Source organism: Ornithorhynchus anatinus, chromosome 21 (assembly GCF_004115215.2).
Source record: "Ornithorhynchus anatinus isolate Pmale09 chromosome 21, mOrnAna1.pri.v4, whole genome shotgun sequence".
Classification (NCBI taxonomy): Eukaryota; Metazoa; Chordata; class Mammalia; order Monotremata; family Ornithorhynchidae; genus Ornithorhynchus; species Ornithorhynchus anatinus.
This window is the reverse complement of record NC_041748.1, coordinates 18,787,390-18,805,876: the sequence shown is the minus strand read 5'-3', so window position 1 is coordinate 18,805,876 and position 18,487 is coordinate 18,787,390. Positions and strand designations below refer to the sequence as shown.

The following is an 18,487-nucleotide window of genomic DNA, read 5'->3' as shown; positions in this document are numbered from 1 at the left end:
GCAGCCTCCCCGCCTCCCTTGGTCCATCCAACCGTCCTCCGGCCGAGTCCTCTTGTCCGACGGCCCCCGCCGGACCCCCGAGCCCTGCCCGCCCCTCGCTGGGGGTGGGGGGCTTGGGAGGACCTCGCCGCCCCGCGAAAAAATGGAGCGGAGTAAATCCCCGAGGTCTGCAAACCGCACGGAGCCGCTTCTCCCCCGCCGGCGGCCTCCTCCTTCTTGGGGGCTGGCAAAGAGGAGCGGCTCCTTTCCGGATTGCCTTCGCTTCCCTCCAGATACTGGATACGGGGGTAAAAAAGAACACAAACACAAACTTGGTTTGTGTGCCGGTAGTTGTGTCTGTGTGTGTGAGAGAGAGAGAGTGAGAGCGGGAGATGGAGAGCAGCAAGCGAGTGTGTGTCTCCGTGGGTGGGTGGGTGATTCCCAGGACCCTTAGAGGGGAAGGACTGGAGGAAATCCTGCAAGAATCCAACTCTACTGCCTCGGTCCGCACTAATGACTTCCTTCCCTTCCCTTCCTTTCCTTTCCTTTCCCTTCCCAAGCTTAGGCTGGCCGGCTCCAGCTACACATGCCAAGTGGTTCCTGGGTCTTAGTGCCCTGCGATCAGGTGATGCTACTTCCAAGACGCCGGGCATACAACCATCTGGAAAATACGAAATCATTTCTATAGGCCCATTTATGTCAACTACCAGGGAGACTGGGGGAAATCCGGGCAAAATAAAAACAAGGAAGGGGTTTTTACCCAAAAGGAGACCCTCCCATTATTTTCTTCCTGACTTTTTCAAAGCCCGATCTGGCTAGGGTATACACGACGGATGTTTTCTAAAAACTGTTCGTAAAATGTTGGAGTTGGTGAAGCAAAAGCTGGTAGAGATGGAAAAGATGATCTGCTCTTTGCCTACTTCGGGGGAATCCTGGTCAGTATTCCATTTTGTGAAGCATTCAGTTATTTTTCCTTCTGCAACTGAATTTCTGAGGGGAAATCAAAGTTAATTGATCGCACTTCTATTATTTGTTACGATTTGCCTCTCAACCCTAAGTGTGTGTTGGGGGGGGAGGGGGATGAGGGTATTAAGCCTACTTCTCCTTCCTGCACCCTGGCATCAAACAATCAATCAGTGGTATTTCTAGAATACTTACTATGTGCAGGAAATCAAGCCATCATTTCATCAATAGTATTTACAGCATGCCTATTGTGGATACAACATTCTGCAGAGCACTTGGGAGAGTACCACAGAATGTGTAGCTATGATCCCTGCCCTCAAGGAGTTTACAATCTATGAGAAATCACACACAGTGGTTATAAATAATAATAAAAATGGTATCTGTTAAGCACTATATGCCAGGCACTGTACTAAGCACTGGGGTGGACACAAGCAAATCGGGTTGGATACAGTCCCTGTCCCGCATAGGGCTCAGAGTCTTCATCCCCATCTTGTAGAGAAGGGAACTGAGCCCAGAGAAGTGACTTGCCCAAGGTCACACAGCAGACAAGCAGTGGAGCTGGGATTAGAACCCAGGTCCTTCTGACGCCCAGGCCTGAGCTCTATCCACTAGGCCATTCATGTCCACAAGATTATTTCTTAGGATACTGCAGCAACGTTTTCTTATCGAGATCTGACTAAATTAGATGAGTCTCATTGAAAAGACTTGTGAACATATTATTCTCAGTATCTCGTTTCCTTTTTCTTACTATTTAAATAGCGTAAACTTGTCTAATTTTGAATTTTCCATTTCTAGTCCAATCTAATCGGTGCCTAGCAGAGATGGCACGATACTGTAAGTCAGGAGACCAGGGTTTGAATTCTGGATCTTTCGAATGCCTGCCCTGTGACCTGGGGTAACACTTCACTTCTCTGTGTGCTAGTTTTTTCACCTGTAAAATGGACACAAAATATCTGATCTTGTGCCCTCTAAGACTGTGAGTTAGCCCTACGTGGAACAGGGACTGCATCCAACCTAATTTATCTTGATTCTGCCCGATGCTTGGCACATAGTAAGTGCTGAATAAATATCACCATCACTACTGTGTTGCCTCGTTTAACTCATCTCCGAGGTGGGAAATTATTTCATCTCAACATCACTGATCCATGACTTCATCCTTCTTTGATTACATTCATTTTGTCCCTAAATTTATACAGGCCCTACTTCAAGATTTTTCCATGGAGTTCCAAGCAGGACCTAAATTTCCCTGTTAAATGTTGCTTTTTGTGCTGGTAAAGAGGTTGGAAGTTTTCTCCTCTGAACTGAAGTGTTCTCTTCCTGCAACCACACTCCAATTACAAATATAGGTGCCAACTTTACATTTTCAACCCAAGGGCAGATCATTTTCTCAGCCTGGAAAACAGGCACACTGAACAGAGGGCTTTGGAATGATATGATTACTACAGTAAATGACTGAAGAATTTAGGACAACAAATTATAGTGGTCACACAACCCAGCCCGCACACTTCGCTCCTCTAACATCAAACTACCCACTGTACCTCGATCTCATCTATGTCACCAGGGACCCCTTCCCCATGTCCTTGCCCTGGCCTGGAATTTCCTCCCCCTTCGTATACACCAGATCACCACTCTCTCCTCCTCCAAAGCATGGACTGTAAGGTGGGCTCTGGACTGTGACCTCACTGTGGGCAAGAGATGTTTCTACTAACTCTGCTGCACTGTTCTCTCCCAAATGCTTAGTACCGTGTTCTGCACACAGTAAGGACTTAATAAATACCATTGATGGATGGATTCAAACTCTTATCAAATCACACCTCCTGGAAAGCAAGGCCTGGTTTAGTTCTGGGTCCCCTTCTATCCTTCATCCACACCCACTCCCTTGCAGAACCCATTTGTTCCCATGGCTTCAACTACCACCTCTATGCAGATGATACCCAAGTCTACATCTCCAGCCCTGACCTCTCTCCCTCTCTGCAGTCCGGCATCTCCTCCTGCTTTCAAGACATCTGTACTTGGATGTCCTGCTGTCACCTCAAGTTTAACCTGTTCAAAACATAACTCTTTATCTTCCCACCCAAACCCTGACCTTCCCTTGATTCTCTCATCACTGCAGACGGCCTCACCATCCTTCTTGTCTCACAAGCCCATAACCTTGGTATTATCCTTGACTCCTCCTTCGACCCACATATTCAGTCTATCACTAAATCCTGTGGGTTCAACCTTCATAACATTGCTAAAATCCACCCTTCCTGCTCCATTCAAACTGCTACCTCATTAATCTAAGCACTTATTTTACCCTTTCTTGGTTTCCACATCAGCTGCCTCGCTGACCTCCCGGCCTCCTGTCTCTCTTCCGTCCAATCCACACTTCACTCTGCTGCCCAGATATGGTTTTCTCCATAAATGTTCAGTCATGATTCCCCACTCCTCAAGAACTTTCAGTGGTCGCCCATCTACCTCCACATCAAACGGAAATTCCTTACCATCAACTTTAAAGCACTCAATCACCTTGCCCGCTCCCTCCTCACCTCGCTACACTCCTACTACAACCCAGCCCGCACACTTTACTCCTCTAATGCCAACTTACTCACTGTACCTTGATCTCGTCATCTTGCCACCAGCCTCTCGCCCACGTCCTGCTCCTAGCCTGGATGGCCCCCGCTCTCCATATCCGACAATTCCTCACCTCCCCCTTTCCCCAGTTCGAAGCCTTACTGACGGCACATCTCCTCCAAGAGGCCTTCCCTAGCCCCTTATTTGCTTTTCTCCCACTCCCTTCTGCATTGCCCTGCCTTGCTCCCTTTATTCATCTCCGCTCCCTCAGCCCTACAGCACATAAGTCTATATCTGTAATTTATTTATTTATCTTAATGTCTGTCTCCCACTCTAGACTGTAAGCTCCTTTTAGGCAGGAAATGCATCTGGTATATTGCCCTACTGTACTCTTCCCAAATGCTTAGTACAGTGCTCTGCACAAAGTAAGTGCTCACTAAATACGATTAATTGATGAAAGGCTGCTTGCAGGGCCTTCAGGCTATCTCCCGGGGTTAGGGATGGAACGAGTTGCCCAAAGTCACCCAGTCCATTGGAGAGTCACGGAAGAGGGAAGACCCGATGAGAGACAAGATACTAGGATGCAGAGGTTGGGATGGGTACCCTAGGAACAGACAAATGGGACCCCCTTGAAGACCGTGAAGGCTGTGACTTCCTCTGACCCACCCCCTGAAGATGGTGCCCTGCTCACAACATGAAGAAAATATGTGGGGAATAGTTCCAGGCTAGAAAATAGTGCAGCAAACAAAGCAACATCTCCCAACCACCAAATTCCAAGGCAGAAGGGGGAAAAAATAACCAACCAGACATCCTAACCAGAAAACTGCCAATTCCACTGAGGAAAAGACAAGGAATCTGTTGAAATAAAACCAATTTGCATTTCTATACAGACTTCTAATACATCGAGGAGCTTTCCATACAGTGAAGGCCCACGAGCCTGTGGAACATTAAATCATCTGTTTATATTCTTCTTCCTCCTGCTCCCACTATTTGTACATCATTTTACTTCAGGCTCTCTCCTCTTCTAAGACTGTAAGCCCCTGGAGAGCAGGGACAATGTCTTCTTGCCTCTGAGATACTCTCCCACGCCCTGCACACAGTAGGTTCTTCAGAAATACCACTGATGGACTGATTGATTTCATAATCCCCATTTCGTAATGTCAGTGATAGATTGACTGATTTCATGATCCCCATTTCATAAACGGAGGAATTGCGCTATCGGCAAGTCAGCGTTAGAACAGAGAATCTGTTCGCTGCAAACATTCCTGGATGTCCCTTGACTCTCTTCCTCTCGTCCTCAGTGGCGATTCCCTTTGTCACTGCAATCTGCTGAGAGGTGTTTTAGCTTTCACTTGAGTCAGATAACAGTCAATAAAGTAGAATTACCTTGAGAACCATAAGTGGTGAGATAATATTCTCTCCCGCGAGTCTTAATATTTTTTTCTTAAACCAAACTGAATCTGGTAATTACAATAGGATATTTACAGACGAGCTGGTTAAATTAATACACCTGCTCTGTTGATAGCTTTTTAAATACACTCAGGCTGTTTCCCTGCAAGGCCGATGTTTCGAAACCACACTGTATTATTTGGCCTCAGATGGTTCTCTTCGAGGCGGAAATATTCAAGCAGAGTGGTAGCCTGGGCCACTGACTGCAAATCAGGAAACATTTGTCCCGAAATCTCCCTTCAGTAGAGCAGAAATAAATACCTTGCACTGAAATTGAAAAAGTGCTTGAACGTTAAAGTTACCATGTGTCTTTTCTGAGCAGCAAATCAGTTACACCCAAACAGTAAGTACCTTTTAGTTATGTCTTCATAGTCTAGATACTGCTTACTATTTACTGCACTTCACTATTTACAAGGAAATGTGTTTGATGTTCCATTCTTCCTCTAACTTCCACTCTAAATCCCTCTCTTCGAGAGGTCTGGGCTAGTATGTACACCTATGAAAATCATATGTATCCTAACGTATCCTAAACATCCTGAGATGTTTCACCAGAGCTCTTTGCAAAGATCACCATTCTTGGAGGGCCCAGGCTGAACTCTTTTGGCAGTTTGGGATCCAGGGAGAGTTTGGGGGCACACCAGATGATGGACAGTCAGTGACTTATACACCATACCGGTCCTTCTGCCAATCGACCAATCCTAATTCTTGAGCGCTTCCTGTGTTCAAGACACTGGAGTAAGCACTTACTATGTGCAGAGCACTGTACTAAGCGCTTGGAATGTACAATTCAGCAACAGAGACAATCCCTGCCCAATGATGGGCTCACCGTCTAATCAAGTTGGCAGTCATGATCCCTGCCCACGAGGAGCTTCCAGTTTGCCACAGTTGTATAATCAATGAGGAACCACTGATTAGATCCTAGGCACATCCAGGATCTCCTTCACTAATTCAGAAGGCAGAAAATAGTGCTGCAGATCACAAGCTGAGGAAGAAAAGACCATTTCCTTGTTGATCGGTTCTATGGGATGCAATTTCTATTCTCCATATTTTGCCACTGCTACCATGGTGAGCGAGGAAATCTCCCGTATCAAGCAGCTCACTAGATTGGACACAGTTCCTATTCCACTTGGGGCTTCCAGCCTAAAAGAACACGTACTTCATCCCCATTTTACAGATGAGGAAACTGAGGAACAAAGAAGCTAAATGACTTACCTAGAGGCTCACAGCTGGGAAGTAGCAGAACCCAGGTGAGAACCCAGGTCTCCTGATTCCCTGTCTCAAGCTCCTTCCACTAGGCCACACTGATGCACCAATGCTTCTATCCAGTTCTTCATAGAAGCTTTATTTTTTCATTTTCAGTCACTGTCATGGGGGAATATGTGCTGATGATGGGATTTCCATAGGCTTTCTGAGAAATCCAGATACAGTGGGAGCAGGACCCTCAGCAACCACTTGCTCCGCCCTGCTCCCCAGCAAACAACAACCACCAAAAAATACTACCCCGGCTGAACTGGAGGTCTGGTCTGTTGTGCTGAATTAATCAATGGTACTTAATGAGCACTGCACAGAGCACTGTACTAAGCACTTGGGAGAGCATAATATAGCAAAGTTGATAGACATATTCCCTGCCCACAAAGAGCTTTCAGTCTAGTGGATGGATGTGTCTCTCCGTTTCCCCGTTTGGTGTACAGTGCTTCCTAATTTCAATTCTCATTATCCTTACTTCACCACTGCAACAAGCTCTTTCTGGGCACTCCAACTCTGCGTTAGGCCAGCAGTATACTTTTTTATGGCATTTGTTAAGCGCTCACTATGTGCCCCCCCATGTGCTGTGGTAGATACAAGATGGTCAGGTTGGAGAGAGTCCGGTTCCACATGGGGCTCACAGTTTTAATCCCCATTTTCTAGAGGAAGTAACTGAGGCCCAGAGAAGTGAAGTGACTTGCCCAAAGTCAAACCGTAGATAAGTGGCAGAGCAGGGATTAGAACCCAGGTCCTTCTGACTCCCAGGCCCAGGGTCTATCCACTAGGCCATGCTGCTTCTCAATATTGTAGTTCATTAACTGCAAAGACCCCCTAAAGAAAATAGTGTCACGGTTATTAGCAGAATCAAAAATGGCCAAGGGCACAGTGGTGTCTGCCACTGGGGAAGGAACATGGAGATATTCTGCTTCAAGATTCCAACTTGCCTTCTTAGTCTTGGTCATCTGGCTTGTAATACATGTCACTGGTCACCGAGGGAATGGGTGGGGGAGTGGGGATGGTTCGGCACAACCCGTCACCACTATTGGAAAAACATCTCAAGCACATATCCTGTCGATGGGAGGAAAATTTAATTAAAAGGGCACTGACCACTTCATCACTGAAAAGGCCAGAGCAGCTCTGGAAATGCCCTGCGAGTCCATGTAGCCAACAATGTCAGGCATCCTGGGTAAGAAATTCTTTACATACACTTAATGCGAAAAGGATTATCAGTCACACACTAACCTATACAGCTAAGTCAACTCACAATAATAAAAACATAAAAACCTCATTTTAATTGCATTATTTTTGTATCTGAAGGTTCTCTCTCTCTTTCTCTCAACTAGCATTGGAATCCCTTGTACCTTGAAGGCTAAATACACGTATCTTTGTAATTCATGGGGAAAGGCTCTTTTTACTGGAAATACATTTGAACGGCTCACAAATAATAATGAACAATTCACTTCTCAGAAAGTTTGTACATAAGAGGGCTGTGGGAAATCACTTTCATGCTTGAGAATGTGGGCTACTCGAGAAACTGTCAGAATTTGTACTGGTGTTTCAGCTATGAATTTTCCTCCTAAAGATAACGTTTTTGCTAAATTAAGTGTTACATTTTGGCTCTGTTTCTGAACTTGTGTGCCTGCACTCAGATTAGCACAAATACTTCCTCTGTGTTTTCTTTTTAAGTCCTCCTTACCAACTGCTATTGTTCTGCTTAAATTTAATATAGTACCGGCAGCCACACTGTAGTAACACCAACAATAATAATATTGAATCTCCATTTCGCACATGAAGAAACGGAGACAGCAGGAAGTTAATAATAATAATGTTGGTATTTGGTATTTGTTAAGCGCTTACTTTGTGCCAAGCACTGTTCTAAGCGCTGGGGTAGACATAGGGGAATCAGGTTGTCCCACGTGGGGCTCACAGTCTCAATCCCCATTTTACAGATGAGGGAACTGAGGCACAGAGAAGTTAAGTGACTTGCCCACAGTCACACAGCCAAGTGGCAGAGCTGGGATTCGAACTCATGAGCGCTGACTCCAAAGCCCGTGCTCTTTCCACTGAGCCACGCTGCTTCTCAAAACAATGGCAAATAAATGGAAGCGCTGTTCTAAGCGCTGGGGTAGATACAGGGTAATCAGGTTGTCCCACATGAGGCTCACAGTCTTCATCCCCATTTTACAGATGAGGTAACTGAGGCCCAGAGAAGTGAAGTGACTTGCCCACAGTCACACAGCTGACAGGTGGCAGAGCTGGGATTCTAACCCATGACCTCTGGCTCCCAAGCCCTGGCTCTTTCCTCTGAGCCACGCTGCTTCCCAATTTGTTAAGCATTTACTATGTGCCAAGCACTGTTCAGAGTAGATATAAGGTAATGAGGCTGTCCCACATGGGGCTTATAGTCAATCTCCATTTTACAGATGAGGTAACTGAGGCACAGAGAAGTTAAATGACTTGCCCAAAGTCACACAGCTAAGTGGCAGAGCCGGGTTTAGAACCAGGACCTCTGACTCCCAAGCCCGTGCTCTTTCCACGAAGCCACACTGCAGTGCCTGGCAAATAGTAAGCAATTAACAAATACCATAAAGAACAAGAAGAAATCTAAGGCTTCTTTCTGCTTTCACCCATTAACACACTTGGACTCCAATTCTGCACAACAATTGAGGTGACCAAACGCTGAAAATAAATTATTTAAAAACTCTTGGAAAAAAATCAAAAGTATGGCATGATCTGTAGGGACTGCAAGCAAAAGTTTCAGGTTAGAGGTGAAGACTAGCTTAATAAACATTGGAAGTTTTTCCTTTAAACAAATATGTAGGTGTGACTGCATTCCCCTTGGGCACAGTGACATCCATGTACGATATCAAGGTTTATGAGGGTGTGTGAGGGTGTGGGGGGTTGATGGAGGGAGTCCTGAAGAACAGAGAGCTACTGTTTTTCACCAGGAATATTGGCAATTGCTTATTTTACAGTACTTGTTAAGCACTTACCATGTGTCAAACACTGTTCCAACTGCTGGGGCTTGTACAAGTCCATTAGGTCAGACAAAATCCCTGTCCTGCCTGGGGCTCACATGATACAAGAGGAAGTGGGTTAATTTCCGGAACAGAAGTGGGCAAATAATAGTCTACAGTAAAACGGTCCATCCTTCCAAAAAACTCATCATCTTTGAGGGGCAGCTACATCCATGGGCCTTGTGATAGTGCCCTGGAGATATATTTAAAGAAAGCTGTTAACTGCCTCTTTTTGAGGGATGGCTGAAAAAACTTTTTGCAAAGTTTACCATTTATCAATGTGTCACCGTATCGCTTTACTACATCTCGGTCATCGGGCAAAATGAATTTCCCACTCAGTATCCTGTCATAAAACCAGGAGGTTTTTTTGTTTGTTGGTTTCCAGGGTTTTTTTTTTACCTCGACATCTCGGTCGTCAGGCAAAATGAATTTCCCGCTCAGGATCCAGTCAAAAACTGGGAGGGGTTTTTTTTGTCATTGTTCATTTGTGTTTTCTTTTTTTTTAATTTAGGCAACATTCTAAACTGTACCTCACTACGTCCTCGACTGTCATAACGAAGAAAACGAGATTAACAGAAACATGATCTTCTCTTAAAGCGCGATTGGAGGAAGCAAGCAGAATCCCCCATGACGGTCCCCACCAGGACCAGGGTGTCAGCTGTGACAGATGGAGATGGATGATACCCAGTTCTGCCTCCTGCTGCTGCCACACTGATCCTGGGCGGCTTGCAGATATTCATCAAAATAGCTAGGGAGAAAGGAACACAGCCAACTCCCCATGGCTCTGTAAAAACTGACTACGGTCACTTAAGTGTGTTGGGTAGCGGTGCCGGCACCAGAAGGGGGTGGATTCTTCCCCCTTCTGGCTGACCTCCCTCAGGAATTGTAGTTACTTTTAGGGGTCACCCCAAACCCCAAGGTTTTATATATCTTCACAAGGCCACATGAGCTGACTGTGGGAGGGGCAGCACTGGTGTTTGGGGGCAAGTCGTGGCTGCACAGCCTAAAAATGTTTTCAGTGTAATCTCGCTAAGCAGATCATCTTGTAAGGTACAATTATTTCTGACTAGGATACGAATTCACAGCAACTATCTAGCTTTTCCCCTTAGGGGATGATCCTGTTTAGTTAAGTCCTGGAAAGAAAACTCCCCTTATACTCTGAAGCTAAACGTGACACTTAAATAAGTTTTTCTCCTCAAGTGGGACAGGATCTAGCTCGGGGCCATATCTGGGGTGTTGTATTTATCAGTTAGTCGTATTTATTGAGCATTTATCTTGTGCAGAGCACTGTACTACGTGCTTGAGAAAGTACACTTCAACAATAAACAGATGCAAACCCTGCCCACAATAAACCTACAGTCTCCAGGGGAAGACAGACATTATAAATGAATAAATTACAGATATGGACATGGGGGCTATACTTCAGAGTGGACCATCTTCTGGAGAAAACATCCAACCAAGCTGATGACTACCCAGGTCATGCTTCAGTAATATTAAGGACATTAATGCTGTCATTTCTGGTTCTGTTCTGTGGCAAAGGAGTCATCATCATCATCATCACCACCAGTCAGTCAACTGGATTTATTGAGCGCTTACTGTGAGCAGAGCACTATACTAAATGCTTGGGAGAGTACAATGCAACAATATAACAGACACATTCCCTGCCCAAAACAAACTTATAGAGGGGGAGACAGAGATAATATAAATAAAATTACAAATATGGACATAAGTGCTGTGGGGCTGGGAGGGAGGAATAATAAAAGGAGCGAGTCAAGGTGACACAGAAGGAAGTGGGAGAAGAGGAAAGGAGAGCTTAGTTAGGGAAGGCCTTTTGGAGGAGATGTACCTTCAGTAAGATTTTGAAGGAGGGGAGAGTCATTGTCTGTCAGAAATTAAGAAGGAGGGCATTCCTCTCACCACTACTGTCACCACCAGTGGAATTTAGAGAGCACCTACTGAGAGCAAAGTGTTATATCAAGCACTTGGGGAAAAACAACAGAAACAAGGCATGTTATAATTGGGCAAGGAATGTGTCTACCAACTCTGTTAAATTGTTATATTAATAGATATCTATATCTATCTCTCTCTATATATATATAAAGCAAATATCCAAGTTCTGAGGTCTTGTTTTGTCCTGTGCTGTTAAGTAATTTCTGACTCATAAAGACTCCATGAACACTTCTCTCCCAAAATGCCCCACCTCCACCTCCAATCATTCTGGTGGTATATCCATAGAGTTCTCTTCATATTATTATTATTATTATGGTATTTATTAAGCACTTACTATGTGTCAAGCACTGTTCTAAGTGTTGGGGTAGATACAAGATAATTAGGTTGTCCCACTTGGGGCTCACAGTTTTAATCCCCATTTTCCAAATGAGGTAACTGAGGCACAGAGAAGTTAAGTGGCTTGCCCAAGGTCACACAGCAGACAAGTGGCAGAGGCAGGATTAGAACCCATGGCCTCTGAATGCCAAGCCTGTGCTCTTTCCACTAAGTTACGTTGCTTCTCTAGAAAATCGGAAGTGGTTTACCATTGCCTCTTCCAAGCAGTAAACTTGAGTTTCTGTCCTCGAATCTCTCCCACGCCGCTGCTTCCCAGCCCATGAGAGTTTTGACTTGCAGCAGAGTGCCTTCCCTTCGCTAGCCACTGGCCAAGCTAGGAATGTTGTAGATATGCCTCTGCTTGACTCTTCCTCCCAAAGCTGAGACCGGTAGAGTACTGGAAACTCTCCCAGGTGCAATCTTGAGAGGGGAAGTGCTGAGGTAGGACAGAAGTATATAAGTGTTAAGGGGTGTTGGTTTGACATGATTGAGATGCTGAGAATTAATCAGGGGCTGCTTTCTAGAGGAGGTGGGTTTTTTGTTTTTGTTTTTCAGAGGGCTTTAATGATGGGACAAATAGGATCTGGTAGATTTGGTTGGGGTGGGGACAAGAGGGGAGGGGAAGGAAAAGTGGGGAGTTTCAGGTCAGGGAAACAGCAGGAGTGAGAGGTTGGAGGCGGGAAAGTCATGAGGGAGGACTGGTCAGAAGGTGAGTTTTGGAGAAGTGAAGAATCCAAGCTGGATGGAAAGGGGCAAAGGGAGCCAATATGTAAGATGGATGATGCTCAACTGCCATAAAAATCCTACTCAAGAGGAGGATGTATTATAGTGGAAGAGGAATTGATCTTCGCAAGCTTAATGAACAAAAGATTACAAATTGCTTCAAAAGTCTTAGATGAATGACTGCGGAGGTGCAAGCTGGAATGTCATATGTCAAAACAGAAAAATGGAGAAAAAGGAGACACAGGAATAGAACTGCCAAACTGACAGGTTGTGTTCAGTGAAGCTGTCTAAACATCCATCTTTTAGTTAACCTGAGAGCAGCCTATCTGGACGACGTGTAAAAAGCTACTAGATATTCTCATTGTCACGAGGGCAAACGGGTGAAACAGTAGGTCAAACACTCTGACTCCTATAATTTAAGCTACTGCAAGGGGTGTTTTTGAAGGCAATCCCTTTTCAAACTCAATGTGAGCAATCACTAACATAAAAGTCTCTGTATGAAACCTAACAAAAATACAAGTAGAACACAATGAGACCGGAATTCTTTTTGTCATTCACAGAAAAAACCTCAGATGCCAGCTTCTTGAAGGGTAGATGTATTATCATTATATTCAAAAATATTTACTGATGGCCATTTTGTCAGCCAGTACAGTTTTCATACAGGCTTAACAGCTGACATTGTTTATACAAGCATATTAGTACAAAGAACAAATATTGACTCCTTTTAAGATTGTGTGATAAGAAGACTACACACAAATTATCAAGAAGAAAAGGTATCAACTTCCACACCTTTTCCCGTTTCTTAAAGAACAACTGCACAATGCCAGAGGGAGAACCTAGCACCAGAAATTGAATGCTGGAGAAATGGGAGGGCCTCCATGCCTCGGTTTCCTCATCTGTAAAATGGGGATTCAGTATCTATTCTCCCTCCTTCTTAGACTGTGAGCCCATGTGGGACAGAGACTGTGATGGAATAGATTGATTTTTCTCTAACCCAGGGCTTGGCACCTAGTAACAAATGCCACTATTATTGTGTGTGATTTTTTTTAATGGTATTTTTTAAGTGCTTACTATGTGCCAAACACCTTTCTAAGCACCAGGGTAGATACGAGGTTATCAGGTTGGACACAGTTCATGTCCACACAGGGCTCACGGGCATAATCTCCATTTTACAGAAGAGGTCACTGAGGCCCAGAGAAGTTGAGTGATATGCCCAAGTTCATACAGCAGACGAGTGGTGGAGCCGGGAATAGAGCCCAGGTCCTTCTGTCTCCCAGGCCCGTGCTCTATCCACTAGGCCACACTGGATTATGATTAGTATTAAGAAGAAGTCCAGTCCTATGTTGATGCTGATACTAGGAGAAGTATCAGAGCTGGAGTCTTGCACAGAAATTCACAACCCAGCCCAACCTCGATCTCCAAGCAGGCTGCATTAAAAATACTTGGTGCCAAAACAGCTCCCATTCACAGGGACTAGGATTTTAGTTTTGACCAGAAAGTTGTTACGGGCATTGAACAGTTCTGCTAACTCTCTAGTAATGCACTCTCCCAAGAGCTTAGTACAGTGTTCTGCACATGGTAAGGGTTCAACAAATATGACCAATTGATTGATCAGTCTAGGGAGCTGCAGCAGAGTGATAATTGTGGTATTTTGTTAAGCACTTATGAAGTGCCAAGCACTGTAGTAAGCAAGTAGATGCACTATAATCACTTCAGACAGTCCATGCCCCACAAGGGGTTCAAAGTCTCCAGATAGAGAGCAGTAGGTAACCGCCACTTTGCAGATGTGGAAACCAAGGCCCAGAGAATTAAAATGGCTGGCCCAAGGTCACACAGCAGGCAAACGGCGGAGCCGAAATTCACCTTTCTCCTGATTTCCAGTTCTGTGCTCTTTTGACTAGATTAATAATAATAATGACGGTATTTGTTAGGCACTTACTATATATCAAACTCTGTTCTAAACCCAGGGGTAGAAACAAGAGAATCAGGTTAGACCCAGTCCCTGTCCCACATGGGGCTCACAGTCTTAAGCCCCAATTTACAGCTGAGGTAACTGAGGCCCAGAGAAGGGAAGTGACTTGCCCAAGGTCACGCAGCAGACAAGTGGTGGATCAGGATTAGAACCCAGGTCCTCCTGACCCCAGGCCCATGCTCCATCTACTAGACCATGCTGCTCATCACAAGTTCCCTGAAAGTGGAGCACCAGACTACCTAAACTTGGTTGGGTTCACGTTTCTGTCTCCTGGATCTAGTCCCATTGGCTTAGCCTGAGAGATCTTCAACAGAGGAGGAAAACCAAGGAGAGGTGCGGTATCACTTTTGACATTCTCCCTATGCATCACTCTCTGTCCCATTGGAGTACTTTGTGTGTTGTGTGTGTTGTGTGTGTGTGTCTGACTGTTTTCTTTGCCTTTCCTTCTAATTATCTAACTGTCTCTCACCTCCTGAGATTCCTCAGTAGCCATTCTTATCCTGCTACCTCTGCCCTTACGGCCACAACTTTGTGATATACACAGCAAGACTGTCACAGACAAAAGGGCAAAAGGTAAAGAGGACCGACTGGGTGACGTGTCTTATTCAAACTGAGGTGGGAAAAGAGGAATCATGAGAATAACAACAACAATAACGGAATTTGTTGGGCACTTACTATGTGCCAAGCACTGTTCTAAGCGCTGGGGTAGATACAAGGTAATGAGATTGGACACATGGGACTCATAGTCTCAATCCCCATTTTACAGATGTGGGAACTGAAGCCGAGAGAGGTCAAGTGACTTGCCCAAGCACACACCACACAAGTGGCAGAGCCGGGATTAGAACCCATGACCTCCTGACTCCCAGGCCAATGCTTTATCCACTGTGTTATGCTCCTTTGTTTTTATCAAGTAGAGGCCTAACTTGGCCTTAGAGTAAGGGAGAATCTCAGCTGGATTGACTAGAGGCTAAATTCAATTCTTGGTTACAAATTTCTCAGAAAGAAGAAATATTTAACTCCAAATACTCCCCAGATGTTTTCTTCATCATTTTTTGTTTCCAGGCTTCTAAGTGAGTTCAGAAATCACCAGAATTTTAAACTTTTCATTTTTTATGGAAAGAAAGGATCATTCGCCACACCTGTAATATTTCATCATTCGAAACAAAAAATTCAAAACCTCCTACCCCCATAAGAGAAGCAGCGTGGCTCAGTGGAAAGAGCATGGGCTTTGGAGTCAGGGCTCATGAGTTCGAATCCCAGCTCTGCCACTTGTCGGCTGTGTGACTGTGGGCAAGTCACTTAACTTCTCTGTGCCTCAGTTCCCTCATCTGTAAAATGGGGATTAAGACTGTGAGCCCCACGTGGGACAACCTAATTCCCCTATGTCTACCCCAGCGCTTAGAACAGTGCTCGGCACATAGTAAGCACTTAACAAATACCAACATTATTATTATCATAAGAAATGAAAAATATGATTTTATTCAAAAACTGTAAATTAAAAAGAGCAATATTTCTGAAGATCAATAATCACTTCCTCAAGAAATCCTTATACTTGGTTCTATTAGTTTTTAATCACTTACCTGATTACAATGTTCCCAGAAGAAGAATGAACAGAGAAAATGCTCAAAAATATGAATTTTGTTATTAAAAGGAAATTCAGTTTCTGAAGATACATAAAGGGACCTCAATAATTAAACAATTATCAAATTTCTACTCCACAGAAAAATTGTTGTTCTTGAAGCCAACATGGTTTCTATTACAAACTCATACCTGAAGTTGGATTAAAAGGGTTCAAATTAAGTTGAAGGACACAGATGTTTCCAAGACAGTTAAACAACTTCCTCCCCAATTCCTCTGAAATAGGGATGACTGAAGCTAGGACAAGTTGGTAACAGATAGAAAAATCAAGAGCTAATATTCAATAGGATCAAAGCTCTGTGTGAGCAGGGAACATGCTCTCCCAAAGTGCTTAGTGCAGTACTCAGTACACAGAGAGTGCTCAGTAAATACCACTGATGATCAAATAACTTCCCATTATTTTGAAGGGAGGCAAAAACTATCTTTTACCAGGATAATCTTAGTACCCATTGATTAAGCATATGGAAATAAAGATCTAGTCACCAAATCAGAGTCCAAAAAAAAAAAAAAAAACCCAAAAGAAAAAACCAAAGATTTAATAAATGAGGGAGCTGACCTTCATTTTTTTTCCCCTAAATAAATCCAGTTGACTCCTGAGCAGCTGAAATCTGCAAACTTTAGCCAGATCATAACTTCCTCCGAAATGACAAGGCAGTAGGCTTACAATAGTAATTGCACTTTTTGAAATGTTCTTAAGTTCCTTCATCAGTTTGGTCTTTCTCTCTGGCATTCCTGAAATAAAGTACCTCAGAGATAAAAATAACTTTCAAAGATTATTTAGAGATACCTGCATCATCTTTGCACTTGGTTCTGTGACCTGTGGACACTGGACATTCACCTCACCCTCAACCCAACACTTATATACCTATCTATAAATTATCCTTATTCATTCATCTTAATGTCTGTCTCCTCTTCTAGACTGTAACTTCGTGATGGGCAGGGAACACACCTGCTAATTCTGCAGCACTGTACTCTCCCAAGTGCGTAGTATAGTACTCTGCATATAGTAAGCACTCAATAAATACCATTGATTGATTCATTTAGTGCTTACTATGTGTCAGACACCGTTCTAAGCCTTGAGGTAGATACAAGGGAGTCAGGATGGACACACAGTCCATCTCCTTCACTGGAGTCAGGGTTTTAATCCACATTTTAAAGACTAGGTCACTTGGGCCCAAAGAAGTGAAATGACTTGCCAAGGTCACACAGCAGACAAGAGGTGGAGCCGGAATTGGAACCCAGATCCTTCTGACTCCCAGACTATCATCTAGGCCATGCTGCTTCTCTCAACTGATTGACCTAAAAGAGTGAGAGAAGGCTTCAAGCTATTACAGAATCAAATTGTCAAGCTATTATATAGTCAAATCTATCTCCAAGTTAACTTAGCTCATCGACTTAACTAACTTGAAGGAGAAGCAGCGTAGCTTCTTGGAAAAAGCATAGGCTTGGGGGTCAGAGATCATGGGTTCTAATCCCTGCTCTGCCACTTGTCAGCTGTATGACTTTGGGTAAGTCACTTAACTTCTCTGTGCCTCAGTTACTTCATCTGTAAAATGGGGGTTAAGACTGAGAGACACACGTGGGAAAAAATGATTAACTTGTATCTACCCCTGTGCTTAGAACAGTGCTTGGCATATACTAAGCGCTTAGCAAATACCATCATTATTATTATTAAAGGCTCCCATAAGCACAGATAGGTTTTGGACAGAAATGTGTCACTGAGCATTTGGGGTTAAAAGTATATTATGGATTCCTTGACAATGGTGTAATCAACCAGGAAGAAGACTAGGAATCATCCTGTCCTAGAGCCAGAACAGAATCCATCTGAAAAGGAAAGGAAAGAACATCTTTGGGAAGAGAATGCCAGACCTAATGTGGAGGATTTTCAATTAGGTTTGGTAATTATCTCACACCTAACAGAAGTGAAATTTGCATTGAACAGAATTGACGGATGAATGCCAGGCTAGATTTGGCAAATTGTAGAAAACAAGGTAACAAAGGAGGAACACAAAAAAAGATTACCTGCAAGTACCTGACACGTTTGTATACAGATGCATGGAGCGTACAAAAATAATCGGTAGTGCCAAAGTTAGGATCCTAACTGGAATTTCAGACATTGTAGAAAACACAACACTCTGGACTGAAGTGTTGGATGATAGGCACAGGTTGTTCAGGATAAAAAAAGGAAGACAAAAAGAGGAAGAAGTGGGTGGGAGGTCATTGCCTTAGATAACAAAGCTATCTACACACACTTAAAGATCCATACTTAGAGAAGCAGCATGACCTAGTGGACAGAGCATGGGCCTGGGAGTCAGAAGGACCTGGGTTCTAATCCCAGGTCTTCCACTTGTCTGCTGTGTGACCCTGGGTGAGTCACTTCACTTCTCTGGGCCTTAAATGGGGATTAAGATTGTGAGCCACATGTGGGACAGGGACTTTGTCCAACTTTATTACCTTGTCTCTACCCCAGTGCTTAGCACAGGGCCTGCACATAGTAAGTACTTAACAAATACCACAATTATTATTATTGCTATTATCCATGGAACTGAAGGGTCCCCGTCGATAGAGTGGGTCTGGTTTAAAAAGAAATAAAAAAATAAAAAGCATAAGTGGTACAATATGA

General features: G+C 44.0%; 1 protein-coding gene and 1 long non-coding RNA gene across 3 annotated transcripts in view; one reads left to right on the top strand and one right to left on the bottom strand.

Annotated features, from left to right (window-relative positions):
- Positions 1-18,487, bottom strand: part of TTC28 (tetratricopeptide repeat domain 28) — a 441,985-nt gene that overhangs the window by 325,940 nt on the left and 97,558 nt on the right. The window lies entirely within an intron of this gene.
- LOC114806083 lies at positions 69-745 on the top strand. Its single transcript, XR_003754193.1, has 2 exons — positions 69-287; positions 540-745. It is a non-coding gene; the product is annotated as an uncharacterized LOC114806083 (long non-coding RNA).